Raw genomic sequence first — 20,545 nt, 5'->3', positions numbered from 1 at the left:
TGGGGTGTTGTTACCAGAACAGATGGTGCCTGGCATTTGGGTACAGTGGCAGGGAGGGGAGAGCCAGATTGCAAAAGGCCTTGCTTGCCAGGCAAAGAAGTATGGACTTGATCCTGTAAAGCCAGCGATAGCTGTCAAAGGTTTTAAAGCAGGGAGATGATGAAATCAGAGCCGCGTGTTGGAGAAAAGCTTGGGTGGCAGCAGTGTGGAGGAGAGGCTGGCGTGGGGACAGATGGGTGGCAGGGCTCTCTGTTATGAGGCTTTAGAAGTAGGTCAGGTGAAACATGATGTTCGAGGCCTGAGTTAGCGGGAGGAAGAGTATGAAAGTCAGTTGAATACCTTTTAACGTGGATTTAGGGTGCATTAGCTCATATAACATTCGCAAAAACTTCTCAGAGTGCTGTTGTCGTCATCCTCGTTTTGCAGACAAGGAAACGGGCTCAGCCAGGATTTGAACTCAGGTTGCCAGTCCTCTGTCACCATGCTTTTAGAACAGGGATGAGAACACAGAACGTGTGCATGGGGAGATGATTTTTGCGGTGGAGTGGAAGCTGCTTCCAGAACAGAAAAGGAATACTTGGCAGCTGACTGAAGGTAGAGAGCAAGGCTGCTTCCAGGCTGGGGAGCAAGCTGGGGACAATGAATGATACCGGGAACCGAGAACTCTCTCGGGACCGGAGGGGCAGGTTCAGGGCTCCTCTGGGATACCCAGCTGGAAACGCCCAGTGGGCAGTAGGAAATTTGGTTCTGGAAGCAGCATCCCCGCCTCCCTGTAGAAACTCCTTCACGTCCTCTGGGTGGGCTTGGAGTAGAACTTCTGCGGGTGGAGATGGGTAACAGCTCCTACTCCTGTAGCCCCTAGTTCCAAGCAGTATTGTGCTGCTTCCAAGCAGTATTGTGCTGCACATAGGAATCACCTGGGGCACTTACTCTGAATGCGCATTTCCAGGCCTGCCCACAGGTGGTATTTCAGTAGGTCTGGAGTGGGGTTTGGCAACTACATTTGTATCAAGACCTTGGGGTGAGTGAGGAAGGGTGCAACAGGATCATACTTTTGAGAATGTTTGGCTGTGAATGGTCTAGGCTGTCTTTTTTTTTTTTTTTTTTAAATAGATGATTCTGTTTTTTTTTTAACTTTTTTTTTGGGGGGGGGTTTATTTATTTATTTAATTTATTTATTTATGGCTGTGTTGGGTCTTCGTTTCTGCGCAAGGGCTTTCTCTAGTTGTGGCAAGTGGGGGCCACTCTTCATCGCAGCCTCTCTTGTTGCGGAGCACAGGCTCCAGACGCGCAGGCTCAGTAATTGTGGCTCACGGGCCTAGTTGCTCCGCGGCATGTGGGATCTTCCCAGACCAGGGCTCGAACCCGTGTCCCCTGCATTGGCAGGCAGATTCTCAACCACTGTGCCACCAGGGAAGCCCCGGTCTTTTAATTTTAATGTCTTTTAATTTTACTTCTGTCACAGAGCTTTTGAGAGCTCCTTAAACAGCATGATGCTGATCTCTGGTGAAAAGCAACACCTAGGAAAATTGCTTGTTTTTAGGAACTTATGTACATTCATATTTAATTTCTGCTAAGGATGCTTTTTAGTTATTTGGATTAATACTCAAAAGTAGCAAGCCCTCAAAATTAGGTTTGTTTTTGCCTTTTAAGTGGACCTTTGGCAAGAAATTTCTAGTGAAATTAGTTTCTGAGTATTTTTCTTGCTCTTGAAAAATAGGTTGGAGGAGGGAACCTGGGATGTAGAGAGTGAGGAATAATACCATGGGGTTCTTGGTTTGCCTGGGTGTGGCCTAGGTTGTCACAGACGAAAAAGTCACTGAATGGGGATCTGATGTACAGCATGGCGACTATAATTAACAGTACTATATTATAGATTTGAAAGTTGTCAAGAAAGTAGATTTTAAATGTTATCACCACACACAGACGCAAGTGGTAATTATGTGAGGGGATGGAGGTATGAACTAACCTTAATGTGGTAATCATTTTGCAATACTATATATGTGTGTCAAATCATCATGTTGTATGCCTTAAACTTACATACATATCAATGATATCTCAATAAAGCTGGAAAAAAAAAGTCACTGAAAGGGACTCAACTCTTTGAAATCTGGGTTTTAAACCCAATCAACCCGCTGGTTATTACACTGTTTGCTTGTTATTAGTCCTGACCCCAGCCTGGATCCCTCTCTCCTTCTTCTCTGTCAGTTGGGTCTTTTTTTTTTTTTCCTATTGAGATAGAATTGACATGTAACATTATATTAGTTTGAGGTGTGCAACATAATGATCCAGCATTTGTAGACGCTGTGAAATGATCACCACAGTAAGTCTAGTTAACATGCATCACCACACATAGCTACAGTTTTTTTTCGCTTGTAAGGAGAACTTTTAAGATCTATTCTCTTGACAACTTTCAAATATATAATACAGTATCATTAACTATAGTCACCATGCTGTACATTATATCCCCAGGACTTATTTCATAACTACGAGTTTTACCTTTTGGCCACCTTCACTGACTTCCCCCCTTTCCCTCCCCCCAGAGCCCCTCCACCCCCTACCCCTGTCTTATCATTTTTTTGGTATATGAGACTTTGAAGCCAGACAGACTGGGTTCAAGTCCCAGCTCAGCCCCTTAACATCAGTGTGACCCTGGGCGGATTACCTAGCCTCCCTGAGCTTGTTTTCTGTGACTTTGGAATGCTGGTACTTTTGAAGGTTGTTTTGGGAATTGAGTGACATGGGTCCAAACACCTGGACCTAAACCCAGCCATACTCCCTAACCGTGGGAGGGAGGGTGAGGAGTGGAGATGTGCTTCAGTCAGCACACGGCAAGTGCCTACTCAATACAATGGGCAGTATATTCAGGGCTGACTGCACAGTGCGTTACTTTACAGCCCTTACCTACCTTATTCCACCTTTCCTCCAGAGTCAGGAGGCATTCTTGTTTGGGTGTAGCTGATGATAGGTGAGAAAGGGTTTTTGGTTTTTGTTTTCAGCCTGTGTGTCTTTTTTGCTGGTGTCTGGTTACCCTTGGGATAAGTTTTGCTTCTTTGTCTCCCCTAGTGAACAGGGTTTGGGTTCATTGACTGCTGCTGATTGGTTCATATTTCTCCTGTGTGGGAGGGGAGGAGCTGCCTCCTCTGGTTTTCCCACCTTTGCTAAATGCCGTTTACTACTTCCTGTGTTAATTAGGGGGCTTCTCAGTTGCCTTTCCTTAGTCCCCATCCTGGTGGAGGGAACGGGAGGGGGTCCACTTGCACTCTGGTTGATTTCTTCAGTCACTGGATAGATGCCAGTGAGCCCTTAACTTTGTGCCAGTTCTGTGGTAAGTGCTTATTCTTAAATTACCTACGTTCATTTTCTTTTCTTTCTTTTTTTTTTTTTTAAATTTATTTATTTATTTATTTATTTATTTATTTATTTATTTATTTATGGCTGTGTTGGGTCTGTTTCTGTGCGAGGTCATTTTCTTAAAGACCTTAAGAGGAAGTAGGTATCCTTACGCTGCCCAGTTTGGAGGGTCCGCATCCGGCCCCAGGTCTCATAGCAGGTTAACAGGACCCTGGTACCTACTCCTGCAGTGCTGCCCTTCTGTCCCACCTCTTGCCCATGATAAGTGTAGCTATCTGTCAGTGCAGAACCAGTCAACTTTTAAATCCTTTAGGAGTGCTCGTGCAAAGGTCAGTTTTAGTAAGTGGTCTGGAGACTTAGATGGTGCAGTGTTGGGGAGTGGGGAGAAATTTGGGACAAACTAGCAGTGCTCACAGGGAGAGCAAGCTGGTGGAATTAAGTGGGGATATTGCAGTTGCTTAAGTCTGCTTGTTCTCATTTTGAATGGCTCCTGAAAGACTCAGCCTGGGTGTGCTTAGTGCATATTTGTGGATTCTATAGACAAGATTTACTTGTTCATAACCCTTTTGTTGTTTTGCCATTTTAGTCCTACATTATAGATTGCTTTTGGCTGACTTCTTTTGGAGGGGGGAACCACAGTGCCCTTAGATTATCCACAATGTTAATTAACATTTCCTACCCTTAGGGACTGCTCATTTGACCTCTTCACTTAACTTCCAGCATCCAAACATGTAGAAGAAGAGCATAATGGAGAGATCAGTGATTCTGGAGTAAAGCAGACTTTGTTTCAAATTTCAGTTCTCCATTAATGCCCTTGGACAAATTTCTTAACTTCAGGGCCCTCAGTTTCTTCATCTGTAAAATGGGGATCATTGTACCCAGTGAGAAATAATGTTCGTACAGTACATCTTGGTAGGGCTTGGTACCTACCAAGCCCTCTTACCAAGGTAAGAGGTGTTCAGAAGTTTCCTTATTCATTTCAGCTTGATTCAACGGGTATTAAATACAGTTAGTGTGCTAGACTTTGTACTAAACTCCAGCAGTTACAGAGATCAGTAAGAGGTGGTTTCTGTCCTGGGGAGCTTAAATTCTAGTGGTCAGGGCTGATGCATATACATTCATCGTGAGGCGGTTAGGTGCCAAGACCCAGGCTAAGGCAGGAACCGAGCACAGGAGCATTTCCTCTGCCTTGAGGGCTGGGAAATCCTTTCCTTCCTGAAGGAGGTTATGCCCAAGCCGTGACTTAAAGGACTGAGTAAGAATTAACCAAGCAAAGGAATGTGGGGTGGGTTGCAGCCAAAGCAACAGCATAAGCAATGGATGGACGGAGTATCTGGGAGAAGTGTATGCAGCCTGGGTTTGGCTGGAAGCAGGAAGTACAGGGAAAGGAGCCCCGAGAGCCTGGTGTCTGTGAAGGTGCTGGTGGGCCTGGTATGCTGGCTGAAGGGCTTAGAAGACATAAAATTTGCTAGGATGGGGAATCCAATGTAAGGGAAAAGAATTATGTAAATAGTGGTTGCTAGTTTTGTCAGACATTTTCATAGTATAGAGTCTGATAAATTCTGGTGTGCCCATACAGTAAAGTGATCTGCAGATGTTAAAAGAATGAGGTAGGTTTATTTGTGCTCTTAAGGAAAAACTTACAAGAATATTACTAAATGAAAAAAAAATGCATTGGGCATCTTTGGAAGTGTATATGTATTAATAAGCGACTACTTATTGCCTGTGGGAGGGAGCTGGGGGGCTGGGATAGACGACAGTCTTGCATTTTACTGCAGACCCTCTTGTACTGTTTGGCCATTTTCCCACATGCACGCATTTCTTTAAAAAAAAGAAAATACTGTAAAGAAATGACTGATGCTGTACATTATCAGGTGAGCTGGAAACCAAGTGGCAGAGTGTAAAAATAACTTGTGTTAGTGCACTGTAATGCCATTATGTGGAATGTTAGATTATTTCATGCTCTGACAGTAATACCATTCATGGGGGGTTTTAGAGCGTCCCGCTTTCACATACATTATTTCAGTCAGAATTAATCACTTCCATCTGTGCTCTCCTAGCAATTAAAATATTTCAAGAATGATAAATGTTAAATGATGCTCTGTAAAGTTTGGGAAAGGGGAGAAAAGAATATTATTTGTTTAATGCAACATCCATGACTTTACTCCCTTGCTTTCTTTGCATATGCCTTTGTAAAAAATATAATTGTAACTAAAATATACATTTACTTAGAGGCTTTTCTGTTCAATGTGACTTCATGCGTTTTCCCAGGTGTTGTGTCGTTGTTCTCCTTGCCTTTTTGGATGGCTGCTATTTTGTGGTACACCGTGACTCATTTACCCATGGCCCCTTGAATCACTCACGCTCCTGTGTGCTCTCCTAGCTGTGCTGGTTTTCTGGGTTGATGTTCATCTTTCCTAGACCCTTGGAGCTGGGGTGGCCTCTTGTCACCAGTGCAGGGCATAGGGAAAGTGCTATTTTTGAAGGAATGGAGGTTCCTTTTGGGCTTTGCAGCAGCATTTTGAGATAGAGGTGGTAGATACGGGGAGTTTACAGCCAAGGAGAGAGACTCGGTAAGCAGTCTTCCCAGAGTCACACAGCAGCTACCTGTAAGTGGCTGAATTCAACCTTGAATTCAGTTCTCCTAACCCCAGCCCAGCAGTCTTTCTACTGATCATGAAATCAGAATTTTCAGCAGGTTTTGCTGGGGGAAGAGATGGTTGGGTTCCATTGAGAGTAAGTGAGTGAACAGGTTTTTGACCTTTGCAAGAAATTTAATTGCTCTACTGTGTGTTCTGGTGATGGGTGAACTGGGTTCAAACCCCAGTAGCATCTTTGACACAGTGTATGGCCTTGGGCAAGTTACTTAACATATCTGGGCATTAGTTTCCCTTCAGTTAGACTGCTGGATGGGGGACCTACCTCCACAGGGTTATCCTAATACACATAAACCTTTTAAGATGGCACCTGGCACAGGGTAGGAGCTCACTAAATGCTAATAGAACTTTTTTTCCTGATGGTTTGATGAAAAAGAATAATACCATTGTTGGTAAGGGTGATGTGGAAATGAGTATTGTCATACAGTGTTGGTAGAATAAATGGGGACATCTCTTCTGGAGGGTAACCTGTCAGTGTGCTAATTTAAAGCATGACAACTCTTTGACCCAGAAATTCCAGCACCGGAAATTTATACTAAGGAAATAATTGTACAAACACGTAAAGTTATATAGATTTTCATTGCAGTACTGCTTAATAGCAAAAAATAAGTGGGAAAACCAAATGTTTACCTCAGAAGGAGCTTGGTGAAAACTTGGTCACCCATACAATGGAATAACGAGCCCTTTTGTACATGGTGAGGGGGGAGTTGAGTGGAGTGGTGTGGAAAGATGTCTTCTGTCTACTGTTAAGTTGAAAAATAGACCACAGAATAGTATGTATGCTGTAATCACATTTATGCTATTTTTTTTTCCCTTCAAAGTATGTATTATGTAACTGTTTGACACATTTAAGGGTCTACTATGTACAGGTTCTAAGCTGGGCCCCTTTATATGTGTTTATGTACATAGAAAACAAGTGTGGAAGATCTTTGGATGGTAGGGTTGACAGTTTTCCTTGGTTAAAAAATTACTTTATACCATATTTTTCATTATTTGTTACTTTTACAATCTGTATTTAAAAAAAATCTTCAAAAAAATAAGAACATCAGCATTTCCTTTCTCTCCACTTCCAAATTTCAACCCTTAAGCTTTCTTGTTAATTAAAAAAATTAATTACTAAAGGTTTATTCTGGTTTGCCTAAAGAGAAGACATTGTCTTTTGTCCTGAATTGCTTTTACTCTGTAACAAATAGCATTTGAGTGCTTCCTGTGTGAATGAATATGCTAAGGTTTGGCAGTGATACTCCAAACATCTACAGTGTGTATTTGACAGTGTCACTCCAAAGCATTTAAAGAGAGCTTAAGAAATTAAATCATTTTAATATGGAAAACTTTTCAGGTGGTTTGGGCAAAGTAACTCTGGTATACCTGACATACTTGGTTTTAACCTTCTAGGGGGATTTCTATCTCAGGACAACAGAGATTAAACTATCAATGGGTCCTAACCTTTTATATTTCATATTTCATGGTTTATAGATCACAGAATAAAACTTTTGTTTTGCAATTAATGGTAGAAGGAGAACCTCTTTTTGTGGGGAGGGGAGAGTAAGTGAAAGGAGAGAAGAAGTGATATAGAGAGGAAGAGGATAATATATTTTAGAATACAAACTAGATTAGTCCTCATTGAGAATGAAAAAGATCAATCTTGATGTTCATGTCTCAAGTTGAGATCTTCATATTGCAAAAAAGTTGAGTTTTTAATATTTTAGACATGCCATCATTTAAAAAAAATTTGCAACTTGTAATCAAGTTGATTTCTTTGTGGGCTTTGTAATATTGATATTATTTTGCTAAATCATAAGTGGTTAACTTTATTGCATTGGGGCTTGAAAATATGCTTTAGATTTTTAAATTGAATTCTTGGCATCATATATGAATTATATTGTAAAATAACTATTTTGAGAAAAAACTGATCAGATATCTCTTTTTTGTAAACGAGTGATACTAAAGGTATGTTTAAGTCTGCTTTTGAGGTTTGTTGAAACACATGACACCACTTAAAGTGAAAGATGACAGGCTTGGAGCTGGATGGAGCTGAGTGTGAATTGAAGTTTTGCCATTTCCAAACTGAGTGGCCATTTACAAGACTAATCCTTGCCTTGCTGGTTGTGAAGACTAAGAGATAACTTGTGTAAAACATCTGCTGCCTTGTCTAGTTAAATGTTAACCAAATACTTGTTCCTCCTGAGCGCTTAGAATTGAGATGCGGATTCTCTGGGTGTGTGGCCCTGCGTTTGTAGAAGGTTGTCCTATAGCTCTTTCTGTGTTTACACCTGTGTGTGATCTGGTCCTGGAGGTGGCTGGCAGGTGGGCACAGTGTTGTGCCTTGGAAAGTTATAACAAGCTGAAAGTTAGTCATTGTCGCCATTGAACTTTTCAGTGTAATGGATGGTTACCATGTGTTTATTTGTGTTGTTCTGTTTTAAAAAGCACTTTTGGGCTTCCTGGTGGTGCAGTGGTTAAGAATCTGCCTGCCATTGCAGGGGACACGGGTTCGAGCCTTGGTCTGGGAAGATCCCACATGCTGCAGAGCAACTAAGCCCGTGCGCCACAACTACTGAGCCTGCGAGCCACAACTACTGAGCCCGCGTGCCACAACTAGAGAAAGCCCACGTGCAGCAATGAAGACCCAACGCAGCCAAAAATAAATAAATAAAAGCACTTTTTATAGGGATAGAGTGTAAATTCCACTGTAAAAATGTTAATCTTTGAAAACCCAGAGCTAGGCCCCTGCTATCAGCCACTTGAGTGTTATCCAATCTGCTATAGGCTAACCAGATCCTGTTAGGTAATCCTGCCTCACTCCCTGCAAGCCCTTTGCCAAGAGGGCGGGAAACTTTAAACGGAAGCTCCCGCTGTGGCTGTCATTTCTTAAGGTCTTCCTTGGGTATGGAATGGGATGAGAAAACTTCCAGGTAGGTGGGTAGACTTATTAATACCTGTCCCCATTCACACTGCCTCCTTCCTTCCCCCATTTAGATCTTTCCTGTCCTTGAAGGCTCTGTCTAAGCCCCACATTTCTCAGGATGCTTCCCAGACAGCTCTCCATTCCACTGTTGTACTTCTGTCTGTAGTGGACGTATTAGCACAGGCACCACTGTCCTCACCTTCTTTATGTTAGTCTCAGGTTATAGGTGACCTGAGGGCATCCACCAACCGTGCTTTTTGCTCCCTTTTCTTTGGTCCTTACCCGATATGGAGCTCCAGTAGATAACTCCTGATTTTGTTTCTCCTCTTTGTCTGGTCCAATGCCTTATGTCTTGGAAGAATCCTCTGTAAAGTTTCCCATGTAGCAAACAATCTTCTCTCCTTTAATTTTAATTAAAAAAGAAGACAGAAAGGAACTTAAAAAAATAATTTTTTGGTATGTCCTTCCTTCAGTGTTTTTTCTTTGCACAGATGTACATGTATATGATAGATGTGTTAAACGATATGCTGTCCTTTTTATTGCATGGTTTGCCATTTTTAGATACACATAAGGTACATATTATCTCATATTAGTATGTATTTAACAAGTGATTTCTAATGATTGCATGTAATTCATATTCCAGCCTATAGGTATAATATAATTTTATATTTTACAATATAGTATAATTTAAAACTATTTACTTACTATTGAATTTTAAATAACACTGCAATGAACATTCTTCCTCTACAGTTTTATTCTCTAGCAGTTAAACTGTTACAGTCAATTTAACACAGTAGTTTTAAAAAATATATTCATAGAATCTGTTCATTTTATTAGTATTTGAGTAATCACTGTGGTTCAGGATTATTATAGGTGTTGTGGGATACACTCAGATATAAGTACTAAAGTACTAAGGATAAAATAAAACATGTATACCAATAGAAAGTGATGTCCAGTATTTAAATAGACTATTTATTTAGATTGGCACTAAGGAACTTATGCAGACAACCTGTGTCCGTCAGTGGATGATGGATATTAAAAATGTGATATATATACACAATAGAATAATATTCAGCCTTAAAAAACGAAGGAAATTCTGTTATTTGCGAGAACACGGGCAAACCTGGAGGGCATTATGCTAAGTGAAATAAGCTAGATAGAGAAAAACACTGCATGGTATCATTGATATGTAGAATCATTAAAAAAAAGAAAAAAAGGTTGAGCTTGTAGAATGAGACAAGAAAAGTGGTTGGTGGAGACGAAGGAAATAGAGTTTGGTAGAAGGGTACAGACTTTCAGTTATAAGATGAATAAGGTCTGAGGATCCAGTGGCAACTATAGTTGACAACACTGTATTGTATAATTGAAATTTGCTAAGAGAGCAGAACTTACATGTTCTCACCAAAAAAAAAAGTAAATATGTGAGAGGATAGGTGTGTTAATTAACTTGGGTGGGGGAGACTCCTTTCACAATGTATATGTACATCAAAACATGACCTTGTGTGCTGTAACTATCTTACATAATTTTGTCAATTATACCTCAATAAAGCAGGAAAAGAAAAAGAACTTTAGGTAAGAAATGTATACAAATTAAAAACAAAAAACTGGAGAGTGTGTGGGTGTGTGTCCCAGGGTGAATGCAGACTTTGGCAGAAGAATCTCCCTGTATTACAATTGTATGGCATAACCTCACTGAAGGGGGCGAGGACAAAAAGGCATAACCCTAAGTAACTTTGGAAAATGGTGTTTTGACTAGACACTGTAAGGCTAAAGACAAAACAAACAGTACATCAACAATGTACTCTAGTTGGTAAGGTGGTTTCTCATGGGAGTACAGGTTAACAATTCTGAAATGTATTCAGGGGTCAAACAAATAAATAAATGGATAGTGGAAGGTGGAGCCAGATTTCCCACCGTTGGAGAGAGAATTTACAGATAAGCAAGGGCAGAAGGCTGCCGGCTACCATGCAGTACTGGATGAGAGTTGGAGACATCACTGTGAACTCAGTATGAACCTATGTTTAGCTTCATGTAGATAGGTGAGTGTGCATACGTGGGTCAGTATACATACATGTATTTTCTAGATCTGTTCACTGAGAGGGCTTGGAAACAATGACACCCCAGTAGCCACGGTATACCCAGGTCTTGGTTTCTAAATACCATTCTTCAATAAAAGTAATCAGGACTTCTTGGAGAAATGGATAATTATAGGTCTGGAGCATCTTGTATTACCAGAAAATAAGGAAATGCTCAAAAAACAAAGGCTGGGGCATGCCAAAGGACATAGGAGCCAACCTCAAAGAGCTCCTAATAGCCAAAGCTGGCACAACTTGAGCAACAAAATAAATAGAGCGGTACTGCATTGTAACCCAAAGATTAAAGTAAATATACATAAGCTATGTAGGGAAAAGAGGTGTCCTCATTATAGAAGAATTCCAAATGGTTTATTTAGATACTTACCCCTTCAGGAGCGGGGGCTTCATTTCCCCCAGCTCTTGAGTGTGGGCTGAATTTAGTGACTTGCTTTTAAGGAATAAATATTATGGAAAGAATGAAAAGGGAAATTTACAGTCGAGAAAACTCATAAACACTACCTTAACCAAATAATCAAGGTTGATATCACCAGTGGTCATGCTGAGAGCATGCACCCTTAATATGATGTGATGAGAAAGACAACTTATCTCCATGGTTCCCACTTCAGAACCCATCACCCCAGTCTAACTGTGAGAAAAAAACATCAGACAAATCCGAATCGAGGGATATAATACACAGTACCTGCCCAGTATTCTTCAAAACCATCAAGGTTATGAAAAACAAGGGAAGACTGAGAAAGTGTGACAGACCAGAGGAGACTAGGGAGATAGGATGAGTAATTTGCAAAGTGGGATCCTGGATATGGATCCTGGAATGGAAAGAGGACATTAGTGGGAAAGCTGGTGAAACACAAATGAAGTCTGGAATTCAGTTAATTTTTTAGAAAGGCACTAAAAACATTTCCCTCCAACATTTAATTAAGAAAATACTCAAACGCCAAAGAGACGTTGAAAGAAATGTATAGTGAACGTACCCACCACCTGGATTCTACAATTAGGATTTTGTGGTCTTTGCTGTATTACATACCTACCTATCGACCCACCTTATTCTTACAAGTATTTCAGAGTAAGCTGTAACGATCAGTACATGTAACCCCCCTCTTCCACAACAACAACAAAAACCCAAAACCTGTTTAAAATGTAATTTTTGCCAAGGTTGTGGTCTGTCGCCTACCAGGCACTCACAGTTAACATTATGTCTGTGGTTGTGCTCTGTGGAGAACAGAGGCGGATGAAAAGTTGGGAGGTTATAGGTTACGTATGCACTTTCAGAGGAGATCACGGATGTGTGTGATTCGGGGACCATGCTTGACTGAAGTAGACCTGTGCTAGCGGGCACTGGGGTGTTGGAGGGCGGTCTGTGAGCATCCAGGAATAGCAGCTGGTTTCCTGCCACGTGTTTTCAATACCTCAAGTGGTGTTAACCAATGTGGGAAGCTTTCAGGGGCTGGAAGGAATGGCACGTCTGGACTGGGACAGTTGTATAACTCCTGAGCATTTATGTGGGGATAGCCCAAGGCCGCCCTCCCCATGCCATTCTCCCCTCCCCTCTGGTCCCTGGGAAAATAAATAGAGTGGGAAGAGAGAGGCTTTCGCTCTGGATGGGGGTAGGAGGACTGATCATCTCATCAATCAGTAGAGTGTGTAATTATGCGGAAAGGACAGAAATCACTCCCTGAAAACCACAGACTTGGGGATTTGCCCAGAAGAGAACCTTACAGCTGCTAACAGTAACCCTATTCAGCTTGGGTGCATAATGATTTTAAAACTAATCAGGAACCAAGGCCAGAGCTGGGGACAAACACAAATATCTTGTTGACAGAGCAAACGTCTAGATTTTGTCGGATAGGAAGTTGCTGAGGAAGGTCAGAGTGATGTAATGGTGTGCGCCAAGCTTTCATCCTGAAACAGATGGGCCCCTGAGGTACCATCTGCAGTGCCCCAGGGCCGTTTGAAATCACTTCCTATAAATTAAATCGTCGTAAGTTAGTATCAAGAAATTAGTATGGAAGCCATACCTGAAGTGAAACTAGACAAAGGAAGGAAATTTCCACTGGAGTTACTTGCTTCCTCTTCCTTCCTTGCCCTACAATAGACCCAAGACTTATCATTTTGGTCAACTCTCTTGTTTAGTACTTGAATCTCATTGCCTCTCCCAAAGAGCCGTCCAAAGTAAACTTCCCTTTCCCTTCTTAAGCACAGACAACTGTACTTATCCCTACCTAAGCCAGTGTCAGCTGGATATTTTTCATAAACTGTCTTGCTATTTTAGGTTTTCTCTTTTGGTTGAGGAAGAAGTAGTGTTTTGTTTCTGGTTCTTTCCTTCATCAAAGGAATATTTGTTCCGGGCAGGCAGGGGGAAGGGACGCTTCTCAGCCTAGATCAGAGGAAGAAAATATATGGCATCATATGTAAGTGACTGATCACAAATCTTAATTGGTGATGTTTCTAATAAAACATTTAATAAAACACTTCAGAGCAGAAAGCAGGATCTGTTGCCCTTATCCTTTGATTTATTCAGCAGTTATTGCTACCCCTATGTGCCAGGCACTGAGAATGTGCAATGGACCATGTACCTCTGTCTCAGGGAGAGACAGAGTCAGAAGAAATGGCAATGTGAAGTTTGTTGAGGTGTGTGTGGAATATTACAGGAGTCGGAGGAGTGTGGGGAGACTTCTTGGAGGAGGTGATTTTTGAGCAGCATCTTAAGGGCGTAGCGAGGTGAGGTGGCGGTTGGGTGGAGGGGACACAAGCTGAGGTGTGGAAGGTAAACAGTGGGGAGCAAAGTAGGTAACTGTGAGGTAGGTGGAGCGCAGGAGGGTGTTTGTAGCAGAGGCCGGTGGAAAGGTTGATTGGGAATAGGAGTGAAGAGGAAAGGCCAGGGGAGGTGCATGTGGATACATTGGTGGGTAAAGAACAGGGGCAGGAAATTGGGGTGTTAGCATAGCAAGCCTGCTTTTTTGGGTTTCTGGGTGAAGTGGGAGGAAAACTAGAGCAGGGTTGAGGAGAATGGTGATCAAAGTTTGAGATAGTTGTTTGGGGAATGGGAGGGGCTTTTTTAGGATACCGGGAGCCTTTTTGGGTAGAGATATTCAAGTGTAGTGGCGTGTCTCCATGCGAGGTGCCACTTCTCTTTGGGGACTTCTGGGCCTAGGGCATAGGTGTGGAGAAGCTGAGTAGTGGTGTGGATTCCCATTGATGTGGCCAGAGAAGAAGGGTGCAGAGCATCGAGGGGGCTGGCGAGGGGGGTGGGTCAGAAGATCACCCTCAATGAAGAAAGAGGCACACCCAGGGACACTGGAGAGCAAGTACCCTGGGGATGAGGGGGTGTGAGAGCTGAAGGGACAGAAGGTTGTGGTCACCAGCAAGAGCAGTGAATTGTACCCTCTGACTCTTAAGTTGTGGCCCTGGGAATGGCGTGGACTCTAGTCCACTAGAGTCCAAGGATCAGAGGCTCAAGTGCAGTGATGGTGATAGTAGCTGCTGTCACGTCCTAATGCTGTGTGCTAGGTACTGCGCTCAGTGCTGTGAACTGTTAATTCAACAACTTCATGGACTTCCCCAGTGGCGCAGTGGTTAAGAATCCGCCTGCCAATGCAGGGGACACGGGTTCGAGCCCTGGTCCAGGAAGATCCCACATGCCGCGGAGCAACTAAGCCCGTGCGCCACAACTACTGAGCCTGCGCTCTAGAGCCCACAAGCCACAACTACTGAGCCCACACGCCACCACTACTGAAGCCCACGTGCCTAGAGCCCGTGCTCTGCAACAAGAGAAGCCACCACAATGAGAAGCCCACGCACCACAACGAAGAGTAGCCCCTCCCTGCTCGCCGCAACTAGAGAAAGCCCACACGCAGCAACAAAGACCCAATGCAGCCAAAAATAAATAAATAATTTAAAATAAATTAAAAAAAAAAAAAAAAAACAACTTCATGATGAAGTATTATTATTCCCATTAATAGGTGAGGCAACTAAGCCCAGAGAGGTTAAGGTGTGACTCAATGTCACACAGTTAATAATTGATGGATTCCAATCCAGGTTGTAAAAGTACCTCCTCCACCCCCCAACCCATCTGCTCTCATTCATTCCTTTGGGAGCTGACTGGTGGCTGAAGAGATGATTGTGAACTGAGCCCCTCCCCTTTTGCCTGGTGAACGAGGAGAAGTTACCAAAAATAGGTAGGTGACAGCTGAGAATTGGGGTGGAGGGTGGTATGACTGTGAGTCGTGAGTGCCTCAAAGGAGGATGAATTTTTTACATGGGATTGGAAGAGAAGCCCTCCACCAGCACCTCCCAGTAGAGAGAGGCCCTGTCCAAGGCGGGGAAGGGGGGATGCGGAGTGAGTGTTTAATGGATACAGAGTTTTAGTTTGGGAAGCTGAGAAAGTTCTGCAGATGGATGGTGGTGAAGGTTGCACAACAGTGTGAATGTACTTAGTGCCACTGAAGTGTACACTTAAAAATGGCTAAAATGGTAAAGTTCATGTTGTGTTTATTTTACCACCATGAAAAATAAAAAGGTGCGGGGGGGGAGAAAATGATTTATGATTTATTTATGATTTATGATTTTCCTGGTACAAAACGGGCACTTATTTCATATTTGAAAGTGTGCGGGGATTTTGCTAAATGCTTTATGTGTATGTTTCATTTAATCCTCACTTTCCGAGATAGGTAAACCCTGCTGTACTGATGATGAATCTCAGGTTTGAAGACATTAAACATCTCCCATCCGGAAAATGGCAGAGGCTGGGCACTGCCAGATCACCTGACTCTAAAACCCTTGCCAGTAATCCCTAGGGAATTTAACCATGGAAAGAAGGTTCCAGAGACTGGGTGGAGAGGGAGAGGGAAGGGGTTGTAGGTAGAGGGAGGACTGGAATAGGGAAAATGCTGGATGAGGAAAGGAGGTGGGGGATGGGAGAGAGGACCATGGGGATGAGAGGTCGGATGCAGGGATGCAAAGACTTGCATGTCCAGATCAGGCATGAGCTGTGGTGGAACTGATGGGAAGTCCAGGTAACCCTGACCTGGTCTCAGGAGGGGGTTGGGGGCTACAGAGAAGCATAAGGGCCCAGTGTCGGGGGAGGTACCTGCCATCTATAGACAGTCTTGTAGGCAGCAGGCTCTTCCCAGATTGGGACCTGCGGTGGGAGGAGCTGGAGATACGGACAGTACAGAGTTGGGGCTCAGCCCGTACACCCGTTCTCATCCCCTACCTCCCTCCATTCCTCCCTTCCTCCCCTCCATTCCTCCCTTCCTCCCTCCCTCCCTCCCTCCCTCCCTCCCTTCCTTCCTTCCTTCCTTCCTTCCTTCCTTCCTTCCTTCCTTCCTTCGTATTGCCTGTTGAGTCTAAGTCTGCAACCTGATGTTGAATTTCAGTGCATGAACTTGGGGAGGAGGAGGCTGCGGGGGTGAGGAAGATTGGCTGTGTTTCTGATGCTGACAGAGCAAATACCAAGGGTGAGGTCAAATCATGGCCAACTACCTGGCCGACCAGCAAACTGCAAAGATTGTGCTGCAGATTTTTTTTCTTTTTAACAGAATAGGGTGAAACATATATATTAAGAAATAGATTTTACCTGGCTCCTCAGGAAGTGTTTGAGGTTGTAACCTAAACAGCTAAGGCGCATCCTGTCTTCACTGGTGGCCGGTGGCATATGTGACCTTCACCCCGACCCCGCCCCGGGTGGAGATGCGGGGCCTGACTCAGATATTTGGATTTAGCCAGGTGTTTGCGAAGTGATCTAAGCTGTTTATAAGGGAAGTGCTCTCCTGAGAGTTCCTGTTATCATTTTACTTCATGTGTTTACTTTGGATTCAGCAGAATTCATTTATTCTCCTGCTGGTGGTTTTCGATTCTGTGCTGAAAGACAGGCTGCTTTCTGTGCATGGTGACCATGGCAAGCATGGCCTGTGATTATATAATAATTTTGAATAAGTAAAGAGATGTTCTCATGGCAGGTCTTGTAAGGGCAGCCTGGAAGCTGACATCATGAGGGATTAAGTTGCACTGCAGTGAAAATTTGCAGCTGTCAGAGGTGCAGCAGCACATCAGCTATAACCTCCAGGTGTAAATAGACCTTCATCAGCATCATTGAAAAGTTCTGGGAGGACCCAAAGCACAGCGGGATGCTGTCCATCAAAAGTCCTTTGCAGAATCTTGTTCCTGGCAGTGATATGTTTTATCCCCAGTAGCTGGCTGGATCTATAGCACTTTACAACAATTCTTTTCAAGGAAAGGTAGAGTTTATATGCTTGCTGGTACCAAATTCTGATGAATTATTTTACTTTTCTGCCCTTTTTCTCTTGCTAAGAAACATTTGGGGGCTAGGTAAAATAAGGCAAATGGGAATTTATTTTAACATGAAAGTAGGACTAAGATAATGATAACTAAGGTGATCCTTAGTTTTGAGAAATAATGATTGACATGATGCGCAGTTATCTTCTGGGCCAGGTGCCATCTGGATATTACCTAATCGGCTTCTTGAGAACATGATCTTGTCTTTTGTTCACAGACGTATCCCCCAGCCCAGAACGGTGTCTGGCACAGAGTAGACACTGCAATGAATGAACTCAATGCAGATAAGGATTCTGCATCACAGGGTAGTTAAGTTGCCTGCCCAAGGCCACACCATTAATAACTGGGATTCCTTGACAATAGGTAGATGAAGAAATTGAAAGGCACAGAGAATAATGATTGGTCTTCAGAACTCTTTCACTGAAAATATTATTTACTATGGTTTTAGAGGTGTCTTGAGTTTTCCAAAAGAAAATTTCTCTATCTATTAAAATATACTAATTTTTATAATTAATTTTATTAAAAATAAATGACATAATTTTATAATTATAATATTATGAGGATTAAATGAGAAAGAAGTTAGAACAGTGCCTGTACTTTGTAAAGCGCCATATGTGTGAAAATTTGCCTTGGGTGTCATTTATCTTTTAAAGGATGTTTGATCATTTACTTGGTTTTAATTTTGAAGTAAAGATAAAATTTTTCTTTAACTATGGAGACTGTCTTTAAGAGTACACCTGAATGAGAAAATATAATTCAGAGATATAATAGGAAAGCCAAGAGTGAGGTCTGATTTTAGTAATGAGAATATTGTTACCATCTAAATACTACATGAGGGGCTTCCCTGGTGGCACAGTGGTTAAGAATCCGCCTGCCAATGCAGGAGACACGGGTTCTAGCCCTGGTCAGGGAAGATCCCACATGCCGCAGAGCAGCTAAGTCCGTGAGCCACAACTACTGAAGCCCATGCACCTAGAGCCCATGCTCTGCAACAAGAGAAGCCACCACAGTGAGAAGCCCGCGCACCACAATGAAGAGTAGCCCCCTCTTGCCGCAACTAGAGAAAGACTGAGTGCAGCAACAAAGACCCAATGCAGCCAAAAATAAATAAATAAAATAAATAAATTTTTAAAAATAAATAAATACTACATGAATACACAATATTTTCTTAGCCAAACAACTAGAATACAGCATTTTAGTAGGAATTGTCCTTAGAGCACCAAGAAGTGTATTATAAGAAAGTGTTACTCTTTAGCGCAATAGCCTAAACTTTTTTTTTTTTTTTTTTTTTTTTTGGCTGCGTTGGGTCTTTGTTGCTGCATGCGGGCTTTCTCTAGTTGCGGTGAGCAGGGGCTACTTTTTGTTATGGTGCGCGGGCTTCTCATTGTGGTGGCCTCTCTTGTTGCGGAGCATGGGCTCTAGGCTCACGGGCTTCAGTAGTTGTGGCACGCGGTCTTGGTAGTTGTGGCTTGCGGGCTCTAGAGCACAGGCCACAGTAGTTGTGGCGCACGGGCTTAGTTGCTCCGCGGCATGTGGGATCTTCCTGGACCAGGGCTCAAACCCGTGTCCCCTGCATTGGCAGGCGGATTCTTAACCACTGCGCCACCAGGGAAGCCCAGCCTAAACATTTTTGACCTAGCAGTTCTATCAGTAAAATACTTTCTGCTCATATCTGCAACATCTGTATATTTATGAATTATAATATTATTAGATCCACAAAAATAGAAATAAAAGAATGAGACAAGTAAACATGATTAGGCATTCTAATACCTTTTTTCTATATCCAAGAGATCATCTTGCACCTTCTGCTTTTGGTCTGGTTTAGAAAGACTGAAAGTCATCTAGAAGAGAAAGCACATAGCTTTTTTTTGAAAGAGGGCTTGCTAGATTTTTGGAGTGGTAGGTGGATGAGATATTGACAGAGAGGTACACTGTCAGGCAGATTGCGTGTAGGATGTTTTGGGGGGTAAACCAGAAAGCCATCCCTGGCCATCTGCTAGAAATGTTGGTGAGGTGGTCACAAACCAAACTCCTAAGGATTAAAGTATCCCCATTAGACTGGTCACATCGCTTCCCCATAATGGATTATGCTGGGCACGCTGGACTAGAGGAAAAAATATAGTTCATACGCAAGGTCTGCAAAATTGCTTTTCAATTTGAAAGGTATTTCAGCTCTTTGAAGGGAACAGACTTGAATGGAGCGGTAAGGAAGGCACGTTAATTATTTAGAAGTGAGAAAGTGGAAATAATGTTACTGAACACAAGTTCCTGTGCCCGAGGCACAGTGAGGCCAAACAAACCAAAACATCAGAGTTTGGAGCAGAGAAGGGTTTACTGTAGGGCTGAGCAAGGAGCACAGCATGGCTCACACTCAAAACCCCAGAACCCCTAGATGGTTTTTGAGGAAAAGTTTTTATAGGCAAAATTTGGGGTGAGGGTTGCACTGTTGTTTCTTGACTCCTCCGCCTTTGTTTCTGCATCCCCTCCCTTCCCTGATCAGCAGCTGTTTAAATCTGCCCCTTGGAACTCAGGGAAAGTCAAGGAGGCTGAATGAAGCCTATTTCCTGCAAACAAGAAACTGGGGACGTGGAAAGGATTTGTACCAGGGAGGGCCCCGCAGGGTCCTGCTCCATTTCAGTAAGATGAAGTCATTGGATTTGACCTTGGCAGGAGGGATGGGTGGATAGAGAGGTAGTGAGGAGGGGACTGATCACCACACAGTCCCCAGGAGAGACCTGTGTGGAGACTGCCTTAGTCTTTGGAAGGGCAGGAGCAGAGCATAGAGTTGGGGCCCTTTTTGTCATTATTGTGGAATATTTCAGGTAAATTAGTCTTAGTTTCCTCACACATTAACACTTTCTAAGATTGTCAAATACTTCACCTGTTTCTGGACTTAAAAGATTGTGTGAAGGGAGAGTATCAAGTTAACAAACTGTTGCTTGCTTACCTGGGGGAGGGTGCTGTAATATGGCTCCAAGGTAGAGCTCATCAGCCTGGCACCTCAGACCAACAGGTGGTGATGAATATGAATTTAATAGGATGGTGGTTGGGGTGGACTGGTCATCTGTGATTTTCTGTTGATCTCTGGGACTGGGTTTAACTACTATGATATTTCACACAGATTTAGAATTCAAAATTACTGTTTTTTTTTTTTTTTTTAAATATTTAATTTATTTATTTATTTATGGCTGTGTTGGGTCTTCATTTCTGTGCGAGGGCTTTCTCCAGTTGCGGCA

At 42.8% G+C, this 20,545-nt stretch overlaps 1 protein-coding gene, 1 long non-coding RNA gene and 1 pseudogene across 5 annotated transcripts in view; 1 reads left to right on the top strand and 2 right to left on the bottom strand.

Annotated features, from left to right (window-relative positions):
* TANC1 (tetratricopeptide repeat, ankyrin repeat and coiled-coil containing 1) overlaps positions 1-20,545 on the top strand; it is a 239,500-nt gene that overhangs the window by 13,188 nt on the left and 205,767 nt on the right. The gene's annotated exons all lie outside the window — the stretch shown is intronic.
* The window catches only part of LOC309630263 (heterogeneous nuclear ribonucleoprotein R pseudogene), a 499,447-nt pseudogene that overhangs the window by 470,412 nt on the left and 8,490 nt on the right, over positions 1-20,545 (bottom strand). The gene's annotated exons all lie outside the window — the stretch shown is intronic.
* Positions 1,154-20,545, bottom strand: part of LOC309630301 — a 65,915-nt gene continuing 46,523 nt past the window's right edge. The window contains exon 2 of the long non-coding RNA XR_014245586.1: positions 1,154-1,185. This is a non-coding gene — a long non-coding RNA (uncharacterized lncRNA). The remainder of the gene's footprint in view (positions 1,186-20,545) is intronic.

Source organism: Balaenoptera borealis (genome assembly GCF_965194805.1).
Source record: "Balaenoptera borealis genome assembly, chromosome: 6".
NCBI lineage: Eukaryota > Metazoa > Chordata > Mammalia > Artiodactyla > Balaenopteridae > Balaenoptera > Balaenoptera borealis.
Note: the sequence above shows the minus strand (reverse complement) of the source record. Positions and strands in the feature narration are given on the sequence as shown.